The sequence below is a fragment of the Pelophylax lessonae genome (assembly GCF_965119305.1).
Source record: "Pelophylax lessonae genome assembly, chromosome: 2".
NCBI classification, from domain to species: Eukaryota; Metazoa; Chordata; class Amphibia; order Anura; family Ranidae; genus Pelophylax; species Pelophylax lessonae.
The window spans coordinates 709784236-709805353 of NC_138769.1; the positions used below are offsets into that span (position 1 = coordinate 709784236).

At 43.4% G+C, this 21118-nt stretch overlaps 1 protein-coding gene across 1 annotated transcript in view; it reads left to right on the forward strand.

The window, feature by feature from the left end:
* The first annotated feature begins 307 nt into the window (after positions 1–307).
* RAB30 (RAB30, member RAS oncogene family) overlaps positions 308–21118 on the forward strand; it is a 232523-nt gene continuing 211712 nt past the window's right edge. Inside the window, exon 1 of the mRNA XM_082244468.1 lies at positions 308–559. The gene's annotated coding sequence lies outside the window, so the exon portion shown is untranslated. The remainder of the gene's footprint in view (positions 560–21118) is intronic.

A 21118-nucleotide genomic window follows, 5' to 3' on the forward strand; every position in this document is an offset into this window, starting at 1 on the left:
GCATCCTGCCTTTCCTTGCCATCGATAGCTCCAGGCATCCTCCGGGAGTACAATGTCCTCTCTCTGCTCTCTTATAGGAAACACATTGCATTTTTCTCATTTGTGACATATTAGATACATTCTTTCCTGCAGTGAGCAGAAACTTCTGAGCCTTCCTTTTTTTTTTTTTTGTAATCCCTTCTCCCTCCCAGCTTTCCAAGCCATCCTCCTTCCCCCTGCAGCCTCCGCTCTCCCATCCACACAGCACCTCCCTAGCAACTTGTAGTCCACAGGGGCCCCTGCCTCCTATACAGTCTAATGGAGCAGCTGCCTCTGGCAGGACTACACCTCCCAGAATCCCCTGGGCTCCAGGCATCTCCCTGTGCACGTCTATTGGCCTGCTGTCCTGAGGAATGATGTCATGATAAGAAAAGCAGGGAGAACTCCAGTGCCTTTTATTGTGCATGGAGCCTGTGCAGAGGACGCCTGCTGCTGCTGCCTGCATCCATCCCCAGCCCACTGATGAGCTGCTGATTCCAGCTGCACACACCCTGTTTTTATTGTATGCACCCTTCTCAAGGTAAGCCACCCCATTGCTCATCTATTTCATTCTATTTTTATTATTTGCAATCTGTGCAAAGTTGTCCTGCAAATCCGCCGTGCTGAGATCCTTGTCAGGGCTGAGGACCGGCCACTGGGATGCTTGGCAACTTAATAGTAGTCAGCTGGCTGGTCCCTCTGCAATGCTGTGTGTGTATATTGTATAATACAGGGTGGCTGATCGCAGATCCCGGGGCTGCCCAATCAACGCCAGGCAGCTGGGAATCCTCAGAAAGCTTCAACATCTGGATATCCGGAGGCTCCTACACTTAAATCTACAACCACCGGGGTTTATTGCTGGTCGATGCAACCATCGCGTAGATGAATAATAATTACTTGAAGGATGACAACAACAACAACAACAATAATAATAATATAATACATAGAGTATAGGTGGGTTGTATTTGCCACCCGCGTATAGACGTGGCTGTCCCTGGCTCTGTGCCTTGGTCAACTTTTCAGTAATTTTTTGAAAACAATGTGGCAATATTGTTCATTATTGCCATTATTGTTATTTTATAATATTAATAATATTATTTATAAATAATAAATGCAGCAATAGTATTATTATTCGAACACATAAGAGGGTATAGGTGGGTTGTACTTGCCACCCATGTATAGATGTCGCTGTCCCTGGCTCTGCGCCTTGGTCAACTTTTCAGTAATTTTTTAAAAGAATGTTGCAATATTGTCAATTATTGCCATAATTGTTTTTTTTTTTATAATATTATTAATACTATTTATAAATAATAAATACAGCAATAGTATTATTATTCGAACACATAAGAGGGTATTGGTGGGTTGTACTTGCCACCCATGTATGGACGTGGCTGTCCCTGGCTCTTCTGTGCCTTGGTCAACTTTTCTGTAATTTTTTAAAACAATGTTGCAATATTTTTAATTATTGCCATCGCCATCATTGTTATTTTATAATAATATTATTATTAATATTTATAAATAATAAATACAGCAATAGTATTATTAATCGAACACATAAGAAGGTATAGGTGGATTGTACTTGCCACCCGTGTATGGACGTGGCTGTCCCTGGCTCTGCGCCTTGCTCAACTTTTCAGTAATTTTTTAAAACAACGTTGCAATATTTTTCATTATTGCCATCATTGGTATTTTATAATATTATTATTATTTATAAATAATAAAAACAGCAATAGTATTATTAATCGAACACAAAAGAGGGTATAGGTGGGTTGTACTTGCCACCCGCGTATAGACGTGGCTGTCCCTGGCTCTGTGCCTTGCTCAACTTTTCAGTCATTTTTTAAAACAATGTTGCAATATTTTTTATTATTGCCCTCATTGTTATTTTATAATATTATTATTTTTAAATAATAAATACAGCAAAAGTATTATTAATCGAACACATAAAGAGGGTGTAGATGGGTTGTACTTGCCACCCGCGTATGAACGTGGCTGTGCCTGGCTCTGCGCCTTGCTCAACTTTTCAGTAATTTTTTAAAACAATTTTGCAATATTTTTTATTATTACCATCATTGTTATTTTATAATATTATTATTATTTATAAATAATAAATACAGCAATAGTATTATTAATCGAACACATAAAGAGGGTATAGATGGGTTGTACTTGCCACCTGCGTATAGACGTGGCTTTCCCTGGCTCTGTGCCTTGGTCAACTTTTCAGTAATTTTTTAAAACAATGTTGCAATATTTTTCATTATTGCCATCGCCATCATTGTTATTTTATGATAATATTATTATTATTATTTATAAATAATAAATACAGCAATAGTATTATTAATCAAGCACATAAGAGGGTATAGGTGGGTTGTACTTGCCACCTGTGTATGGATGTCGCTGTCCCTGGCTCTGCGCCTTGGTCAACTTTTCAGTAATTTTTTTAAAACAATGTTGCAATATTTTTCATTATTGCCATCATTGTTATTTTATGATATTATTATTATTTATAAATAATAAATACAGCAATAGTATTACTAATCGAACACATAAGAGGGTATAGGTGGGTTGTACTTGCCACCTGTGTATGGATGTCGCTGTCCCTGGCTCTGCGCCTTGGTCAACTTTTCAGTAATTTTTTAAAACAATGTTGCAATATTTTTCATTATTGCCATCATTGTTATTTTATAATATTATTAATACTAATTATAAAAAATAAATACAGCAATAGTATTATTATTATTATTCGAACACATAAGAGGGTATAGGTGGGTTGTATTTGCCACCTGTGTATGGATGTGGCTGTCCCTGGCTCTGCGCCTTGGTCAACTTTTCAGTCATTTTTTAACACAATGTTGCATCACTTTTAATTATTGCCATCATTGTTATTTTATGATATTATTATTATTTATAAATAATAAATACAGCAATAGTATTACTAATCGAACACATAAGAGGGTATAGGTGGGTTGTACTTGCCACCTGTGTATGGATGTCGCTGTCCCTGGCTCTGCGCCTTGGTCAACTTTTCAGTAATTTTTTAAAACAATGTTGCAATATTTTTCATTATTGCCATCATTGTTATTTTATAATATTATTAATACTAATTATAAAAAATAAATACAGCAATAGTATTATTATTATTATTCGAACACATAAGAGGGTATAGGTGGGTTGTATTTGCCACCTGTGTATGGATGTGGCTGTCCCTGGCTCTGCGCCTTGGTCAACTTTTCAGTCATTTTTTAACACAATGTTGCATCACTTTTAATTATTGCCATCATTGTTATTTTATAATGTTACTAATACTATTTATAAATAAATACAGCAATAATATTATTGGTCGAACACATAAGAGGGTATAGGTGGGTTGTACTTGCCACCCGCGTATGGATGTCGCTGTCCCTGGCTCTGTACCTTGGCCAACTTTTCAGTAATTGTTTACAACAATGTTGCAATATTTTTCATTATTGCCATCGCCATCATTGTTATTTTATAATAATATTATTATTATTATTATTAATATTTATAAATAATAAATACAGCAATAGTATTATTAATCGAACACATAAGAGGGTATAGGTGGATTGTACTTGCCACCCGCATATGGACGTGGCTGTCCCTGGCTCTGCACCTTGGTCAACTTTTCAGTAATTTTTTAAAACAATGTTGCAATATTTTTTAATTATTGCCATCATTGTTATTTTATAATATTATTAATACTATTTATAAATAATAAATACAGCAATAGTATTATTAATCGAACACATAAGAGGGTATAGGTGGGTAGTACTTGCTACCCCTGCATAGACGTCCTTGTCCCTGGGTCTCTTCGCCTTGGTCAACTTTTCAGTAGTTTTTTTAAAACAATGTTGCAATATTTTTATTACCATCAATATAATTTTTTTCTATTATTGTTACTATATATAAATATTATTATAGCAATAGTATTAATTGATAGCTGTAAAAACCCGCCCCTTCTTCTGATCCTTCCAGACTTCCAGCCTTAAAACTGTATTGACTATCCCATATACAGCCCGTCTGGGCTCCTCACTGTAACTTTATCCAAAGATAGGAAAAGGTTTTTGGCTTGACAATTACTTTTAGCTTCCCAGAGTGAAACGCGTTAGTAAGGAAAAGCCCAGACGAAATGCATATGGTCAATAAAGTTTAATAGCTAGAATAAAATCTGGTGTGTAGCTTTCTTTATTTTTACATGCATGATGTGGAGGATTAAGCCCAGAACCAAGAGCACCCAGGACTGAGGTGAGCAATTTTATGAGAGGCCATCAGGAGAGTGACATAAAGGTCGGGACCCTGTATAGTGGCTTTATCACCTATTAGTATTTTTTAAAACTATTCTTGTAAAAAAATATATTTAATGTCCCTTACAACAATTTTCTATAATGTCTGTTAACCACTTTACCACCGGAGGATTTTGCTGTCTTACGTCTGGGCCACTTTTTGCGATTCGGCACATTTTTTTATATGAAATTCCTCCCAAAAAAATGTAAAAATCAAAATTTTTTATCATTTTAGGCCAATTTGTTATCTGCTACATATTTTTGGTGTAAAAATGACATCAGAGCCGCCGGTCACTCGCGCGGTGATGGCAGTAAACGAGCGGGGGCGGGAGCGTGGCGGCACGCACTTGCTACCTATTGGCTCACGGGCGAGTGACATACCGATACGTCACTTTGCCCAGGAGGGGCTGTCTGCCTCAGTATATGTACTTGCGGTGGTCGGCAAGTGGTTAATTCATTCTGTCTTGTCTATTTTAACCAGTTCTATCATTGTGTCATGATGACACTGTAGTGCAGCATGGTCCTCAATGAGAGCATCTATCAGCTTAGAGCACTAAGTCTTAACCTTTTTTGAGCCATGAACTACTTTACGAAACTGATTAAAGCTAAGGACCCCCATGATGATACAAATCTAAATAGTAAACATGGGCCAACAATGAGTCAAGAAACACTTAGCGGTCGTCACTATATGCAGTGGCGGGGTGCATTTTCTTTCATTTCTTTCAATGGGAAACCATTGATTAGGACAAGGGGGAGGGAAGTATAATAAATATGAATGGTATTTTTTATCCAACCCTCATGGACCCCCTGAAACCCATCCATGGACCGCTTAAAGTACATTATATTATCAAAAGTATTGGGACGCCTGCCTTTACACGTACATGAACTTTAACCACTTAAGCCCCGGTGGTATTTGATCACCTGTGCGATTTTTTGATAATGCGCTATAAACAAAAAAAGAGCATCAATTTTGCAAAAATAACAATATTTTTCACATTTTTTTATAGAAATTCCCCAAAAAAAAATGTAAAAATCAAAATTTTTTAACATTTTCGGCCAATTTGTTTTATGCTACATATGTTTGGTAAAAAAATCGCAAAAAGCGTATTTTGATTGGTTTGCGCAAAAGTTATCGCGTTTACTAACAAAGGGAAAGATTTTTGTCATTTTTGGTGGTTTTTTTTTAACACGTAATGGCGGCGATCTGCGATTTATTTTTGCGGTACTGCGACATTGCGGCGGACAGATCGGACCCTTGACTGACATTTTTGACACTTTTGGGGGTACCAGTGATATTACTACAGTAATCATTGCTATACATATGCTCTGTTACTGTAAAATTACACTGGCAGGGAAGGGGTTAACTGTATTGGAGAGGGAGGGGTTAAGTGTGTCCTAGGGGCGTGTTTCTAACTGTAAAGGGACATGGCTATTGGTGTAAAAAGAAAGATCAACGGTCCTACATAGTAGAACCGTCTGATCTTCATTTTTACACCAGGGAGAATGACGGGCGGCTTGTTTACATAAGCCGTCCGCCTTTCTCCCTTCACCGGAGCGATCGTGAGTGACCGGTGGAGGATCGGGTCCGCCGGTCACACGCACTGACTTGTCAGTGAAGGAGCCGGGGCGGACGCGTGCCTCGGCGGGCGCGAGCCCGCCCGCAATTGGCTCACAAGTCAGTGACAGGCGAGTGACGTACCCATACGTCCCTCTGCCTGGCCGGGGCTGACCGCCGCAGTATATAGTCGTGCGGCGGTTGGCAACCGGTTAATGGCATCCCAGTCTAAGTCATTAGGGTTCAATATTGAGTTGGCCCACCCTTTGCAGCTATAACAGCTTCAACTCTTCTGGGAAGGCTGTCCACAAGGTTTAGCAGTATATCTATTGGAATGATTGACAATTCTTCCAGATGTGCAGTCTCCACTCAAATTCATCCCAAAGGTGTTCTATCGGTTTGAGGCCAGTCAAGTTCCTCCACCCCAAACTCACTCATCCATGTCTTTATGGACCTTGCTTTGTGCACTGGTCCAAATCATTTGGTGGAGGGGGGATTATGGTGTGGGGTTGTTTTTCAGGGGTTGGGCTTGGCCCCTTAGTTCCAGTGAAGGGAAATCTTAAGGCGTCAGCATACCAAGACATTTTGGACAATTTTCATGCTTCCAAATTTGTGGGAACGGTTTGGGGATGGCCCCTTCCTGTTCCAACATGACTGCGCACCAGTGTACAAAGCAAGGTCCAAAAGGACACAGGTGAGCAAGTTTGGGATGGAGGAACATGACTGTCCTGACCGCAACCCGATAGGACACCTTTGGGATCAATTATAGGGGAGATTGCGCGTCTGAAAGAATTGTCAACCATTCCCATAGACACACTCCTAAACCTTGTGGACAGCCTTCCCAGAAGAGTTGAAGCTGTTATAGCTGTAAAGGGTGGGTCAACTCAATATTGAACCCTACGGACTATGACTGGGATGCCATTAAAGTTCATGTGCGTGTAAAGGCCCAATACTTTTGAACACCTTTGGGATGAATTAGAGCAGAAACTGTGAGCCAGCCCTTCTCGTCTGTGCCTGGCCTCACAAATGTGCTTCTGGAAAAATGGTCAAACATTCCCATAGACACACTCCTAAACCTTGTGGACAGCCTTCCCAGAAGAGTTGAAGCTGTTATAGCTGCAAAGGGTGAGCCAACTTAATATTGAACCCTACGGACTAAGACTGGGATGCCAATAAAATTCATGTGCGTGTAAAGGTAGGAGTCCCAATCCCGATTTGTAATATAGTGTTGGTGGCTTAACTCAATATTGAACCCCACGGACTAATGCTGGCCATACACTAAACGAAAAATCGTTCAAACTCTTTCTAAAAACGAACACTTGGCTGTAAGAACGAACAATAGTGCCATCATGTAATGACCGATAAATTGTTCATTAGACATAAATGACCTTTCAATTTATCGTCTGTTTGGCAGAAATTTTTTTGCCTCAAATACGTCACAACCGATTACCAATTTGTGTCCATTAACTGGCCGAAAAACGAACAAACTGTCCAAATGACTGAATTTCGGCCGATTTTTCATATAGTGTAATGCTAGCATAAGACTGGGATGCCATTAAAGTTCATGTGCATGTAAAGGCAGGTGTCCCAATACTTTTGGTAATATAGTATATATGTAAACCCTCACCTTGTAAAACAACTCATTCAGTTTAAAATAGAAATGAAAGGCAAACATTTGTGTATAGCAATAAAAAAAACATTATCAATACCCTTTTCCCCCCATTAAGTGATCACATACCCTCTAAGCTCCTTAGAGAACAGAGAGCTGGGGGAGGGGAAACAGCAGCACACGGATCTTACCATAGCGCGGGGGGAGGGGGTTGCGTGTGAGCAAAAGTCTGATCATTGGAGGAGAGCACACTGAGTTCCCAGCACAGCTAGAGAACTGACCACACTGTGTTCTCATGCTTAGTATGGTCAGTTTTTTTTTTTTTTATAGGAAAGCACAGTGACTGGTAGGAAGACCAGGGATCTCACACAAAGAAAGCAATACAAAGAGAACAGGAGATGTTTTCATACAAGTACATGGTACAGCAGGCACATATCAGGAATGTAAAATGTTGGTTTAGGTTAAAGAATCCCCGGCTTAGAAGTCTGCTTCAATGCCCTGTAATGTTTTTTGTATGTGAGCCACTGTTTCACATTTTTGATAATCCAGATAAAGGGAAACGACTTTGTAAATTCTGTTTATTTTGTGATTTCTGCAAAGGTTCTTTAAAGTTTTCAGTGTGAGACGTTTCAAATGGGCTTACTAAAGTAATGGAACAGTAAACACAGCTGTGTTCATTAACCTACTGTTGTCTACAGCAAGCGAACGGTGCAGCTTTTCAGAATTATTTTCTTCCCATATTTATAAGCACTGACAAATTCCGGAGTTTTTTTACAGAGAACCTAAAACCGCATCAGAGGAGCTTACTGTCTAATTTCCCCACCATACTCCTACAAGAACACACAGCGTAAGGAAATCTTATTCACAAGCCAGTAAAGAGATTGTGTCATGACTAAGGCACCCCAGATGTAATCCTCAACCTCATCATAACCCAGGGGTGTAACTACAGGGGTTGCAGGGGTTGCAATTGCAACCGGGCCCCATGCTCCAGGGGGCCTGTGCGACTCCCCTGTACACCTGGATAGGAGGGGCGGGGGGCACCATGTAGAGAAATCACTGTCCTCCTTTTTCCTCCTGTAGCTGCAGGAGGAAAATAGAGGAGATTGGTTCCTCTGTATGCTGCCCCCGCCACTCCTCCTATCCAGCTCACTTGTGTTCTGCTGTCTCTGGGCCCCTGTGTGCTCCCCTGGTCCCCCCCCCCTACTGTGCTGCCCCCGCCACTCCTCCTATCCAGTTCACTTGTGTTCTGCTGTCTCTGGGCCCCTGTGTGCTCCCCTGGTCCCCCCCCCCCACTGTGCTGCCCCCGCCACTCCTCCTATCCAGTTCACTTGTATTCTGCTGTCTGTGGGTCCCTGTGTGCTCCCCTGGTCCCCCCCCCCCCACTGTGCTGCCCCCGCCACTCCTCCTATCCAGTTCACTTGTATTCTGCTGTCTCTGGGCCCCTGTGTGCTCCCCTGGTCCCCCCCCCCTACTGTGCTGCCCCTGCGACTCCTCCTATCCAGTTCACTTGTATTCTGCTGTCTCTGGGTCCCTGTGTGCTCCCCTGGTCCCCCCCCCCTACTGTACTGCCCCCGCCACTCCTCCTATCCAGTTCACTTGTGTTCTGCTGTCTGTGGGCCCCTGTGTGCTCCCCTGGCCCCCCACCCTACTGTGCTGCCCCCGCCACTCCTCCTATCCAGTTTACTTGTGCTCTGCTGTCTCTGGGCCCCTGTGTGCTCCCCTGCGCCCCCCCCTACTGTGCTGCCCCCGCCACTCCTCCTATCCAGTTCACTTGTGCTCTGCTGTCTCTGGGCCCCTGTGTGCTCCCCTGGTCCCCCCCCCCCCCCTACTGTGCTTCCCCGCCACTTTATATTGCTTTCTTTGTTTTCAATTTAGTAGGTTGGAGGGCTATAGCATATGTGGGCCTTGCATGTTTATGCAAGGTCTGCTTTAAATAGGAACATAGAACAGTGTTCAGTAGGCCACAACAACCAATCACAATTCTTCTTTCGATGTGCGCACTCCAGTAAGCTAAAATTCAACTGGCTGCCTTGCAAAATAATTTACAAAATATTTGACAACACATATAAACATAAAAAATAACATTAAATCATTTAAACATATTTTACCAATTCACTATTATTATTTGTTCCATATGATGTAAATATCAATCAAATTAATTTCCATGGGCAGAATAACTTATTATTCTGGTCAATGAAATTAATTAACGCCCAAGCACTTGACGCCCATAAACGCGTCTAGACGCCTGAGGCCCGCCTTCCCACTTATTGCTAGCCTGAAGCCTGTTACCCAGAATAAAGAATGCCCATTCCAAATACATTTTCAATGCTTTACTGCAGAGGTCTCCAAACTTTCCAAACAAAGGACCAATTTACCACTCTTCAGACTTTAGGGAGGCAGAACTGTGGCCAGTGGAAGTAGAAAATGCCCCATCAGTGGGGTGAATAGTGCCCCATTGCTGATATCAAAGAGAAGAATGGTGGCCCATTGTTGGTATTCAAGAGAGGAATGATACCCCATCATTGGTTTCTGTGGGAGGAATGGTCCCCCATCATTGGTGCCAGTGGGAGGAATGGTGCCCCATCATTGGTGCCTGTGGGAGAAATGGTACCCCATCATTGGTGCCAGTGGGATGAATGGTGCCCCATCATTGGTGCCTGTGGGATGAATGATGCCCCATCATTGGTGCCTGTGGGATGAATGATGCCCCATCATTGGTGCCAGTGGGATGAATGGTGCCCCATCATTGGTGCCTGTGGGATGAATGATACCCCATCATTGGTGCCTGTGGGAGGAATGATGCCCCATCATTGGTGCCAGTGGGAGGAATGGTGCCACATCATTAGGGTCAGGTAGAGAAATGGTGCCCCATCTTTGGTGTCAGTGGGATGAATGGTGCCCCATCATTGGTGCCTGTGGGATGAATGATGCCCCATCATTGGTGCCTGTGGGAGTAATGGTGCCCCATCATTGGTGCCTGTGGGAGTAATGGTGCCCCATCATTGGTGCCTGTGGGAGGAATGGTACCCCATCATTGGTGCCAGTGGGAGGAATGGTGCCACATCATTAGGGTCAGGTAGAGAAATGGTGCCCCAGTGGTGTCAGTGGATGGAATGGTATCCATCAGATACAGGCAAGCAAAGGGTCACATGTGACAAGCGTTCCACAGTTTGGAGACCACTGTTTTGCTGCATCCACTTATGTTCAAATAGCAACATTTGTTCATGGTTCACTGTCACAATGCAGAACACTCGGTATAATACACATTACTATTGCAACCAGCAATCTTCCCAGGTGTTACCAGTCAGTCCTCAGTGGCAGTTCCACAAATAGGGAACTATCCTGAACCAAGCCTCAGGACCTGATAAGCAAAGCTCAAGGGTGGCAAGGTTCCTCCACCTTCTCCCTATATGTCCATTTCTGGTCCTGCTGTCAGTTAAACCCAATTGGCTCTATCAGCCTCTTCACATGACACAGACCTACATATTGTTGGTCAAGGGTGTCCTGCTCCGATACCCCAAACCGTCAGGCCCCAGCCATAGCTGGTATATAAAAAGCATAGACTTCACCTACTACATCACCAATTAAAGGGCACTACACTTGCCAACAGGTGTTCTTGTTTGCTGTATGACAACTTATTATAGTTTTCTTTTAACCACTTAAGCCCCGGAAGATTTTACCCCCTCCTGACCAGGCCCTATTTTGCGATTCGGCACTTCGTGACTTTAACGGACAATTGCGTGGTCGTGTGGTATTTGATCACCTGTGCGATTTTTACTTTTTGCGCTATAAACAAAAAGAGCGAAAATTTTGAAAAAATAAAATTTTTCACATTTTTTTATATGAAATTCCAAAAAAAAAATGTAAAAATCAAAATTTTTAAACATTTTAGGCCAATTTGTTTTTTGCTACATATGTTTGGTAAAAAAAAATCGCAATAAGCGTATTTTGATTGGTTTGAGCAAAAGTTATTGCGTTTACTAACTAAGGGAAAGATTTCTGTCGTTTTTGGTGTTTTTTTTTTCTTTTTAACGAGTAATGGCGGCGATCTGCGATTTTTTTTTTTTTGCGGGACTGCGACATTGCGGCGGACAGATCGGACCCTTGACTGACATTTTTGACACTTTTGGGGGTACCAGTGATATTACTACAGTAATCAGTGCTATACATATGCACTGTTACTGTAAAAATGACACTGGCAGGGAAGGGGTTAACAGTATTGGTGATGCAGGGGTTAAGTGTGTCCCTAGGGGCGTGCTTCTTACTGTAAAGGGGTGTGGCTATTGATGTAACCACAGAGACATACGATCCTATATAGCAGGAGCGTATGATCTCTGCAGTTAGATCAGGGAGAATGACAGGCGGCTTTGTTTACATTAGCCGCCTGCCTTTCTCCCTCTGCAGCGGACGATCGCAAGTGACCGGCAGGCATCGGGTCCGCCGGTCACACGCGCGGACATGTTAGGGAACGAGCGGGGGCGGGAGCGCGCCTCCGGCGGCACGTGCTCGCCCCCTAGAGGCTTTCAGGCGAGCAACGTAGTACTACGTCACTTTGCCTGTATGGGGCTGACCGCCGCAGTAAATAGTCGTGCGGCGGTCGGCAAGTGGTTAAAGAAATTATTCTTAAGTATTTCTCTTAAATATGAGCACCTCTGCTGACCTTACCTTTTTTTTTACCGCAGTTTTTTTTATCCTTTGGGGTAAAAAGCTTTTATTTTTTTTTCCATACTGGGATGCAACTACTACCCAGTGCAGGATTATCCAGGACACCTGAATGAGCATTGAGTGCAGCCACCCATCCTACCAATGCGGTGACAGATGTATTCTCTGAAAGCCCCAGAAGTAGGCTGCTTGATCCCCAGTTGGGTGTCTTGCAACCTTTAGTGTCCATTCACACTAGTTCGACTTGTCAGGCAACTTGGTCAGCCTGACAAGTCACGCACCGTCGCGTCCCATAGTGTAGTACAGGAACGGTTCTAATAGGAGCAACACAAGTCGCTCCGACTTAGAAAAAGGGTCCTGTACTACTTCGGGGCGACTTGCATAGACATTCATTTTATGAAGTCCGTGCAAGTCGTGCCGAAGTCGCGGTGCACGCGACTTCACAGGTCGCCCCGAGAGTCGTGCCGCTTCAGTGAACCGGCACTTAGACGTTAGTATTGATTGGAATTATTTTGTTCGTTGTTTGATTTCCTACTCTCCTCTACTACACTTCTATGGATTTCTCTCATGGCATTTTATCCCCCTTTTCTTTCTCTCCCCAATTTTCTGGAGAACCTCAGCATTTTTGAATATTGTCAACTTCACTGCTTTGTGTCCCCCCTTTGCTGTCAGCGTTGGAGGTTATCTCAGGATTAGGTTTCTCCTCTCCAACAGCAGGAAATATTTTTAATTGGCTGTTTGTGTTGCAGAGCCAGCACACTGCCATTTCACATATTTGCTGAAGCACATATACCAAGGTGTCTGTATGCTGGAGCACAGGGGGGGTTCCCAAGAAGTGCCTGAACAATATTTTAGGCTGTCGATGCTTATTTAGTGAGCACAGAAAGCAACAGTGAAGTGCAGAAGAAAAAAGTGGCATCATGAAAAATATAGGTGTCTTGTGCAAAGTTCTGGTGCCCTCAACCTTAAGACCTTCAAGGGCTTGTGAACATGAGAGTTGTTTCTGCAATGCATGTGTTTAAAATGCACATCAAACCCAAGACTGTAGATCAGCATTTATTTCAAAGGCGTAATGTAAATGACAGCTCAGAGGTGGCTTTTGACCTGCGTTGGTTTTGACCTGCCTTAGTAGATCAACGGGGTTGATCTACTAAGGCCCCTTTCACACATGCGGTCCGTTTGTCTGTTTTTCATTCATCCGTTGACGGATGAAAAACGGACATCAATGCATCTCTATGTAAAAACTGATGAAAAAGGATGATCATCCCTTAACATCCATTTTCATCCTCTTCCATCAATGTCCGTTTTTTGGAACGGATGAATGTCCTATTTTTCATCCGTCAAAAAAATGGATCAGACGGAAAAAGGGATGTTAACGGACAAACAGTTCCGTTTTTGCATTGGTAGTGGAAGTAAAAAAAACTGATGAAAACGGACGAAAAACGGACTAAAAACGGACGAAAAACGGACGAAAAACGGACGAAAAACAGACGAAAAACAGACGAAAAATAGACGAAAAACAGACGAAAAACAGACGAAAAACAGACGAAAAACAGACAAAAAACAGATGAAAAACAGACCAAAACGGATGAAAAATGGATAAAAAACTGATACATTTTTAATGTGACTGAACTGATGAACTGAACAGACCGTATGTGTGAAAGGGGCCTAAAACTGGAGAGTGCAAAATCTGGTGCAGCTGTACATGGTAGCCAATCAGCTTCTAACTTCAGCTTGTTCAATTAAAGGGTAAGTTCACCTTTACAGACAATCTATAAGGTGAACTTACACTGGACCCCCTCCTGGACCCCCTCCTCACCCACCACCCCCCCTCGCTCCCCCCGAGACACAGAGTATCCCCCGCTGTGAGACACGGGGACCTGGGACTTTATGGTCTGGGGAATTAAAATCCTTCTGGCTTTCTCTACTCCAGCTTAAATGGGACAGGCTAGGAGGGTTCAGATTGGTCAGTGCCGTCCATGTGAAGGTGCCGACCAATTAGAATGCCTCCTATCGTATGCTGAGAGGTTTAAGATTAAGCCGCAGTGAATCAGGGACCCGGTGTCTCACAGTGGGAGATCACAGGACTCTGGTAAAGGGGGACAAGGGGGGATGGGGAATGGATCAAATGTAAGTTCACCTTACAGATTTTCTTTAAAGTGTTGCTAAACCAACAACAGTAAAATCAGTCTGTGTATGTAGTAAAGCATGCTTGGTATACTCTCTGTGGAACCTAAGGGGTTAATCCTCTGCATTGTGTAAAAAGGCTGTTTGATCCTGTATGCACAGATCCTCCTCTTCTTTCACTGACTCCAGAACATGTCCGGATAAGACAGAGCCTTTGGAGTCAGGCTGCACATGCTCAGTTTGCAAGAAAGTTTTTTTTTATCTTGGGAGAGTGCATGTGATCAGCACAGAGCCAATCAGCACTGTCCAGACAGAGGGTCAGGGGCCCTAATAGGACAGCTCAGTGCAGTATGAAAACTCCTCCTACAAGCTTTACCAGGAACTGATAGAAGTCACAAGACTGCTAAATACTGCTGATGAAAAAAGGTATTTAGCTGTTTATATTTACTAAAATAATTGAATTTCCATGTTCTGTGTACTGTGGGAGACCGGATATAGTTACTGCCGGCTCCTGGGTTTAGTAACACTTTAAGCTTTGACAATAAAACCTGAAAGCTGATTGGTTTCTATGCAGAACTGCACCAGATTTTGCACTTTCTAGTTTTAGTAAATCAACCCCAGCATGTCCTACTGAGATGCATTTGGATTGCAGGCAAAAACTGGTCAAATTCAGCCTTTTCATGTCAAGCTCTGCGCCCAAAGGCATATGTTGGTACAGTGCTATGTTTGAATGGTAAAGGCTGCGTTTGCCATCAGTGTCCATCTACACAAGCCCTTTTTGCTGCCCTCCTTGCACTTTAGTTCCCTACATTATTCGAGTATAAAAAAAAAAAAAAAAAAACTGGTTCGGGTCATCCCTGGAGCAAGAGCAAAATCACAGCTTTGACTTCTTTAACCAAGGTTCCAATGCCACCACATAGCAATCAGATTTCCTTTAGTGAAATAAGATTTCTAATTGACTGACTCTCTTATTGACTAGATGTAGAGTCGTTTGCATTGTGTGTGGGTAGAAGGCACCAGCAAGGAAGCAGCCAATGACACGTGCCGAGTGCAGTGATGCTACCCCATGCACCCATACACTTGGTCATGTGACTAAGCACAGGGAGCACACAAAACACTGGTCAATGGATTTTCATAATGGGGTGATGTAATGTTTGGGGAGGCCAGTAACTGGCCCAGGTCTTCCCTGGAGCAAGAGCAAAATCGCAGCTTTGACTTCTTCAACCAGGGTTCCAATGCCACCACATAGCAACCAGATTTCCTTTAGTGAAATAAGATTTCTAATTGACTGACTCTCTTATTGACTAGATGTAGAGTCGTTTGCATTGTGTGTGGGTAGCATGAGAAACCTTCAAAGACAAAGTGAGATTTCCCTACTTGTGTAGGTAGACACAGGAGAAAAAAATGTCTTACGAACATTAATAGTACATGTCATGCTGTTGTATCTTCTAAAGCACAGAGAAAAGTGCTAATACTGGTAATTCAGTCATTCATTTTTATTTCTATATCGCTTATCTCCCTGGGCACTCAAAGTGTTTTTATCTGCTATTGGGGCAGATAGTGAGGCAGCCATCTTGGAAGTGCCCAGTAGAATATCATACTACTGTAGAGCCAATTTTAGATAGGAACCAATTAACTTACCAGCATATCTTTGAAGTGTTGGAAAAACGGACTACCCAGAGGAAGCCCACATAAGTACAGAGAGAACATGCAAACTCCATGCAGATAGTGTTGTGTGTGCTATTATGTCTTCTCAAAGGCCTGCCAAATAGCTAGTTACACACTTGACTTAACTGTGATGGACTGCCTGGCACCCCCACCTGTGTGCCTCTTTCAAGATACAGCTTCCTCCACACTGGAACCAGGAATTATAGCTGAGAATTGCATCCAAAAACTAGACAACACTAGCTTAGGTGAAAACTGGAACTGACATTATTGTAAATTCACACAGAATATATACCACACAAGATCAAGTAAGAGCTTGATCACATTATCCTAAACAATGCAAACTGTAAACAGTAATTTCAGTACATCTAATGAACAGCTAACATAAACAGTAAGCTACAACTAGTCACCTAGACAAGCCTAGGTGTCAGTGCCCACACACCAACAGTTTGGCACTGTTACTCAAGAAAACCCAGTGCTGTCCAAATCTCATTATTCCGCTTTCTTTTCACATACATCTGCTTACTGAGTTTCAAGTTGGCAAAGAGCATCATGGCTTCCTTGATTGTTAAATGTGGTAATGTCACCTTGCATTATATAACAGGACATCTTCCTGAATTCTTGTAGCCCCCTAAATGCCAGGGCCCATAGTCAGTAGGCAAGAGGCTACCCTGCAGTCCACTCCAAATGCCCGTCCCGGGTGTGTCTGTCACAATAACTAAATTGATTTCTACAATACTTGAAGTTAAGCAAAATAGTCTTGTGATTTCTCCACTGTTGGGCTATATGGTTGCATGGCTTGAAGGTGAACTCCATGCAAACACCTAAGCACACAGATGAAATGCATATAAGAGAACTGATTCAACTGCTAAATTATTTGCTATTCTGCTCACCCAATCCTGAGATTTACAGACCACACAGCTCAGCCTGGAGAATGACACCACTCCCTCTGTTACAGTTAGAAATACTTTGGTGTCATCGCCCTACCTCACCTTGTAGATTGGACAGTGAAGGAGCAGCAGCAGAATGATAAGGTCTTCCCTCTGTTCCTTGTTAGCACATTTACATGCAACACATATGACTGGCTGCTAAAACCATTACTGCTCCTAGAGTAGTGGTGGCCCTTGATGTAGGTTGCCTCAAGCACAGCCCCTGACCTCACCAATGGGATGCACATTATATTCAGTGAATGTAATACTACAGAGCGTCATAGACTGTGGACATGCTACAAGAGGTAGATGATCAGACTGCAGACAAGAGTGGTTGGTGACCTAGGATGCTACAGGAGAGTAGACTGGAGACTCATTACATGAGACTGGTAGGGATCACTGCTACTAAAGCCCCTTTACAAATCAATACTTTCACATTTGTGTTCCCTACAGCCTTCTTAAAAAATTAGTTGTGCCATAAGCATGGTGGCTTAGTGGTCCTTGGTTTGAACCCTAAGCAGGACAGTACCCACAGGGGGTTTGAATGTTGCCTCTGTGCTGGCATGGGTTCCCCACACTCCAAAGACATGCTAGTAGGTTAATTGTCTTCTGTCCAAATTGGCCCCAAGTGTGGATATGTAAGCATGTGGATTTACGGACTCTATATTTGTAAGGTTCCTGATGACGGGAACTCTTGTGAATGTACAATGTGTAAAGCACTGTAATTTGTAGAAATACCTGTAATAAAGAAACGTTAACTCCCAGCCTAAAGTATACAGTATTTATCTTTCCCTTACGTAGCATGCAACTAGATAATGAAAACACGGACTAATATCTGCAGGGGTCCCAGGGCCAAACAATGAGTGCCAAAGGGGTTGGGTTGGGCACATGTGGTATAGAGCAATGTTTCTCAAACTTTTTTCAGCCAAGGCACCCTTTAAAATTGCGGACAGTCTCGAGTCACCCCATTCTAAAATGTAAAAAATGATTCTAATAAATTTACATAATACATCAATATCCACACGTAGGACACCCAACGTTAGAGGTGATTTAGTCTTCCATATCCAATACACTTTTGCACACTGGTACTGACTAGTGTTCCAATGTCTCTTCTCCCTCAGTTTTTCTCCATCATTCAGCTAATGTGACCTATGTGCTGATAGCGAGGGGCAGGGGAGGTTCGTAGTTTGTATACAATTTTGGGGCAATTTTTAGGCATTTTGCCAAGGCACCCCAGGGTGCTTGGGGACCCTGGTTGAACAAGGCTGGTATAGAGCATCCACAGGCTGCTCTTACTTTAGTTTTGACCCTGCAGGGACAGGACCACTTTAATGCAGCAAAAAATATGCAAGATCAAACATGTTACATAAAAAAAAATATATATATATACTGTATATATATATATATATATATATATATATATATTTAGGCCAACTGCAATAAAGACTACAACGGGTTCCTATGGAGAATGCACTATATTGTCGTTTTTACCAAACTCCACTTTGAATATATTTATTGTGTCTGAAGAAGTTCCCTTCCCCCATCCAGTGCCTTTCTAACAGATTTGTGAGCCGAATTTGTTCTAGAAAAGGTTTTATGGAGTATAACACAAACACATCTACTGGCAGTGCCTCTCTATGAAATATTCCGATGTAAACAGAACTGCACATTTGGCCGAACGCTGAGTATTTCCTCAGATGGCCTACGAAATCTGCAACCAATTAACCCCTCAAGGCTGTATCGGCAAGTAATCTTAGTCAGTCTGGCCATATGGTAGGAGGTATTTAGCCTAATCAACCTTCTAACCCTCTGTTCCGGAACACAAAAATAACGTTCCATCGAGGTTTCAGCATAAACACTGCTTTGGAATTTGTATATCAGTGTAGATATTTTTCTTCTAGGAAAAATGATAGGTATAACTAAAAACAGGGTAAATAAGTGGGTACGTGTGGGTGTAGCTTCATCTACAGAACAGCAACCCCCTTCCCTTAAGGTAAGCAGGCCTATGGGCACTAAGTTGCCCCCAAGGCTTACTACACAAAACTACTGTACACACTGTGTGCACAATTATTAGGCAAGTTGTATTTTTGAGGATTAATTGTATTATTAAACAACTACAGTGCTCTTGGTAAACCCAAAATATTAATAAACCTCAAACCTGAATATTTAGGAATGTTAAAGTGAGGTTTTGGCTTTCTTTGGAGAATATCTATGTGTGCAAACTTATTGGGCAACTATTAGTGTTCAAAATTATTATGCATCTAAATGAAAAACAAAAATTTCTCTGTCGCTCATTGACAGACGCAGTCCTCTTGATTAATATCAAATCGGGTTATACTGCCCTCTACAGGAGTAGGACACTAGGCAGAAGGAAAACGTTCTGGCCACACCTTAGGGGCAGTCCCAGAGGGTATATCCTCTCCCTCCCTGCTACAGGAAGTCAGTTTTTTTCTGTCTAGTTAGGAGTAAGGACCTAAGTTCCTTGCTGGGATCTTTGGTCCTGGCAAGATTTTTTTTAGAAAAACTTTTTTTGTAGGAGGGATCCGGTGGATCGAAAAGTGGAAGCGGAATTCCGCTCCATTTTTTCCCTGATAGGGTCAACCCTTAGGCCAGTGGTTGCCATTGGTTTAGTTTCACAAACTAAGCCCTCCAAAGCCCCTTCAGGGGGTTTCAAAGGGCGCTGGTCGGGTAAACAAAAGTCCGGCTCAGCCAAGCCTGAAGATAAGTCCGATACAGCCTGGAGGTGCGCCCCCACCCATCTCTGGGGTGGGGGGACGTCTTCACCGGTTTCCGGATCCATGGCTTTCCAGAATCCCGGACAAAGGGGTTCGCGAGGTCATACGGTCGGGATACAAGATCGAGTTTTGATCACTTCCACCGGTGCGATTCTTCCCTTCCAATATTCGACTATCCCCGGATCGCTTAAAAGCTTTGCGGGGGGCAGTAATGGACTTGATGCAACAAGGAGTGGTAGTTCCCGTTCCTTGGACAGTTTCAGGGGTTCTATTCGAACCTGTTCACAATGCCCAGGAAAGAGGGCAAGGTGCGTCCAATTCTGGTCTTGGGAGAGATGGAGTCCATCCGAACAGTGGTGGCCTCCCTGCATCAGGGGGATTTCCTGGCGTCCATAGACAGCTAGGATGCCTACCTTCATATCCCCATCTTCGCAGGACATCAGCGTTTTCTTCGCTTTTCCCAAAGATCATCCCTGGTTCCCACCAGGAGACTGAACTATCTGGGCCTAAATTTGGATACATCCTTGGCAAGAGTGTTTCTCCTTGCGGAGAAACTCCAGAAGATTCAGTCAACGATTCGAATGTTGCTGTCCGTCAACTGGCTGGGACTGATGGTGGCCTCCTTAGAGGCAGTACCGTTCGCCCAGTCTCATACCCGAATTCTAAAAGAGGAGATTCTTCTCAAATGGAATTGGAATTCCGATTCCCTGGACAATCGGATCCGGTTAAACGAGGGGACCAGGGAGTCTCTGGTCTGGTGGCTTCGGTCTCCGATGCTCAGCCAGAGGAAGTAATTTCTTCTGATAAATTCCAGGTTACCGATAAATGTGTTGGAACTGAGAGCGATCAGACTTTGTCTGATTTACTGGACCGAGCAGCTCCAGGGCAGCCCGGTTCGGATCCAATCGGACAATGCCACGGTCGTGGCTTATGTCGATCACCAAGGGGCACCAAGAGTGCCCTGGCGGCCATAGAAGTGGCCAGCATTCTTCATTCGGCGGAACAGTTGTTCCAGCTCTCTCCGCGGTATTCATTACGGGGGTGGAAAATTGGCAGGCAGATTATCTCAGCCGTCAGATTCTGGATCAAGAGGAATAGTCTCTTCATCCAGAGGTATTTCACCAGTTGTGCCTCCATTGGGGCACCCCGGATGTGGATCTGTTGGCATCTCGGCTCAACAGGAAGGTGCGGAGGTTTGTAGCTTGCGCCCGCGATCCTCTAGCGGACGCAGCAGACGCGCTGATCGCCCCGTGGGGGCAGTATCAGCTACGGTATGCCTTCCATCCTCTCAAGTTACTGCCGAAACTTCTTCGCAGGATAGAGATGGAGGGAATTCCAGTTATCCTGGTAACTCCGGACTGACCTCGTCGAGCCTGGTACGCCGACTTGGTCAGGCTGGTCGCGGACGCTCCTTGGAGACTTCATCTCAGGGAGGTTCTGCTGTCTCAGAGACCGATCTTCCATCTTGCTTTACAATCGCTGGCTTAACGGCCTGGCCATTGAGACCCAGGTGCTGA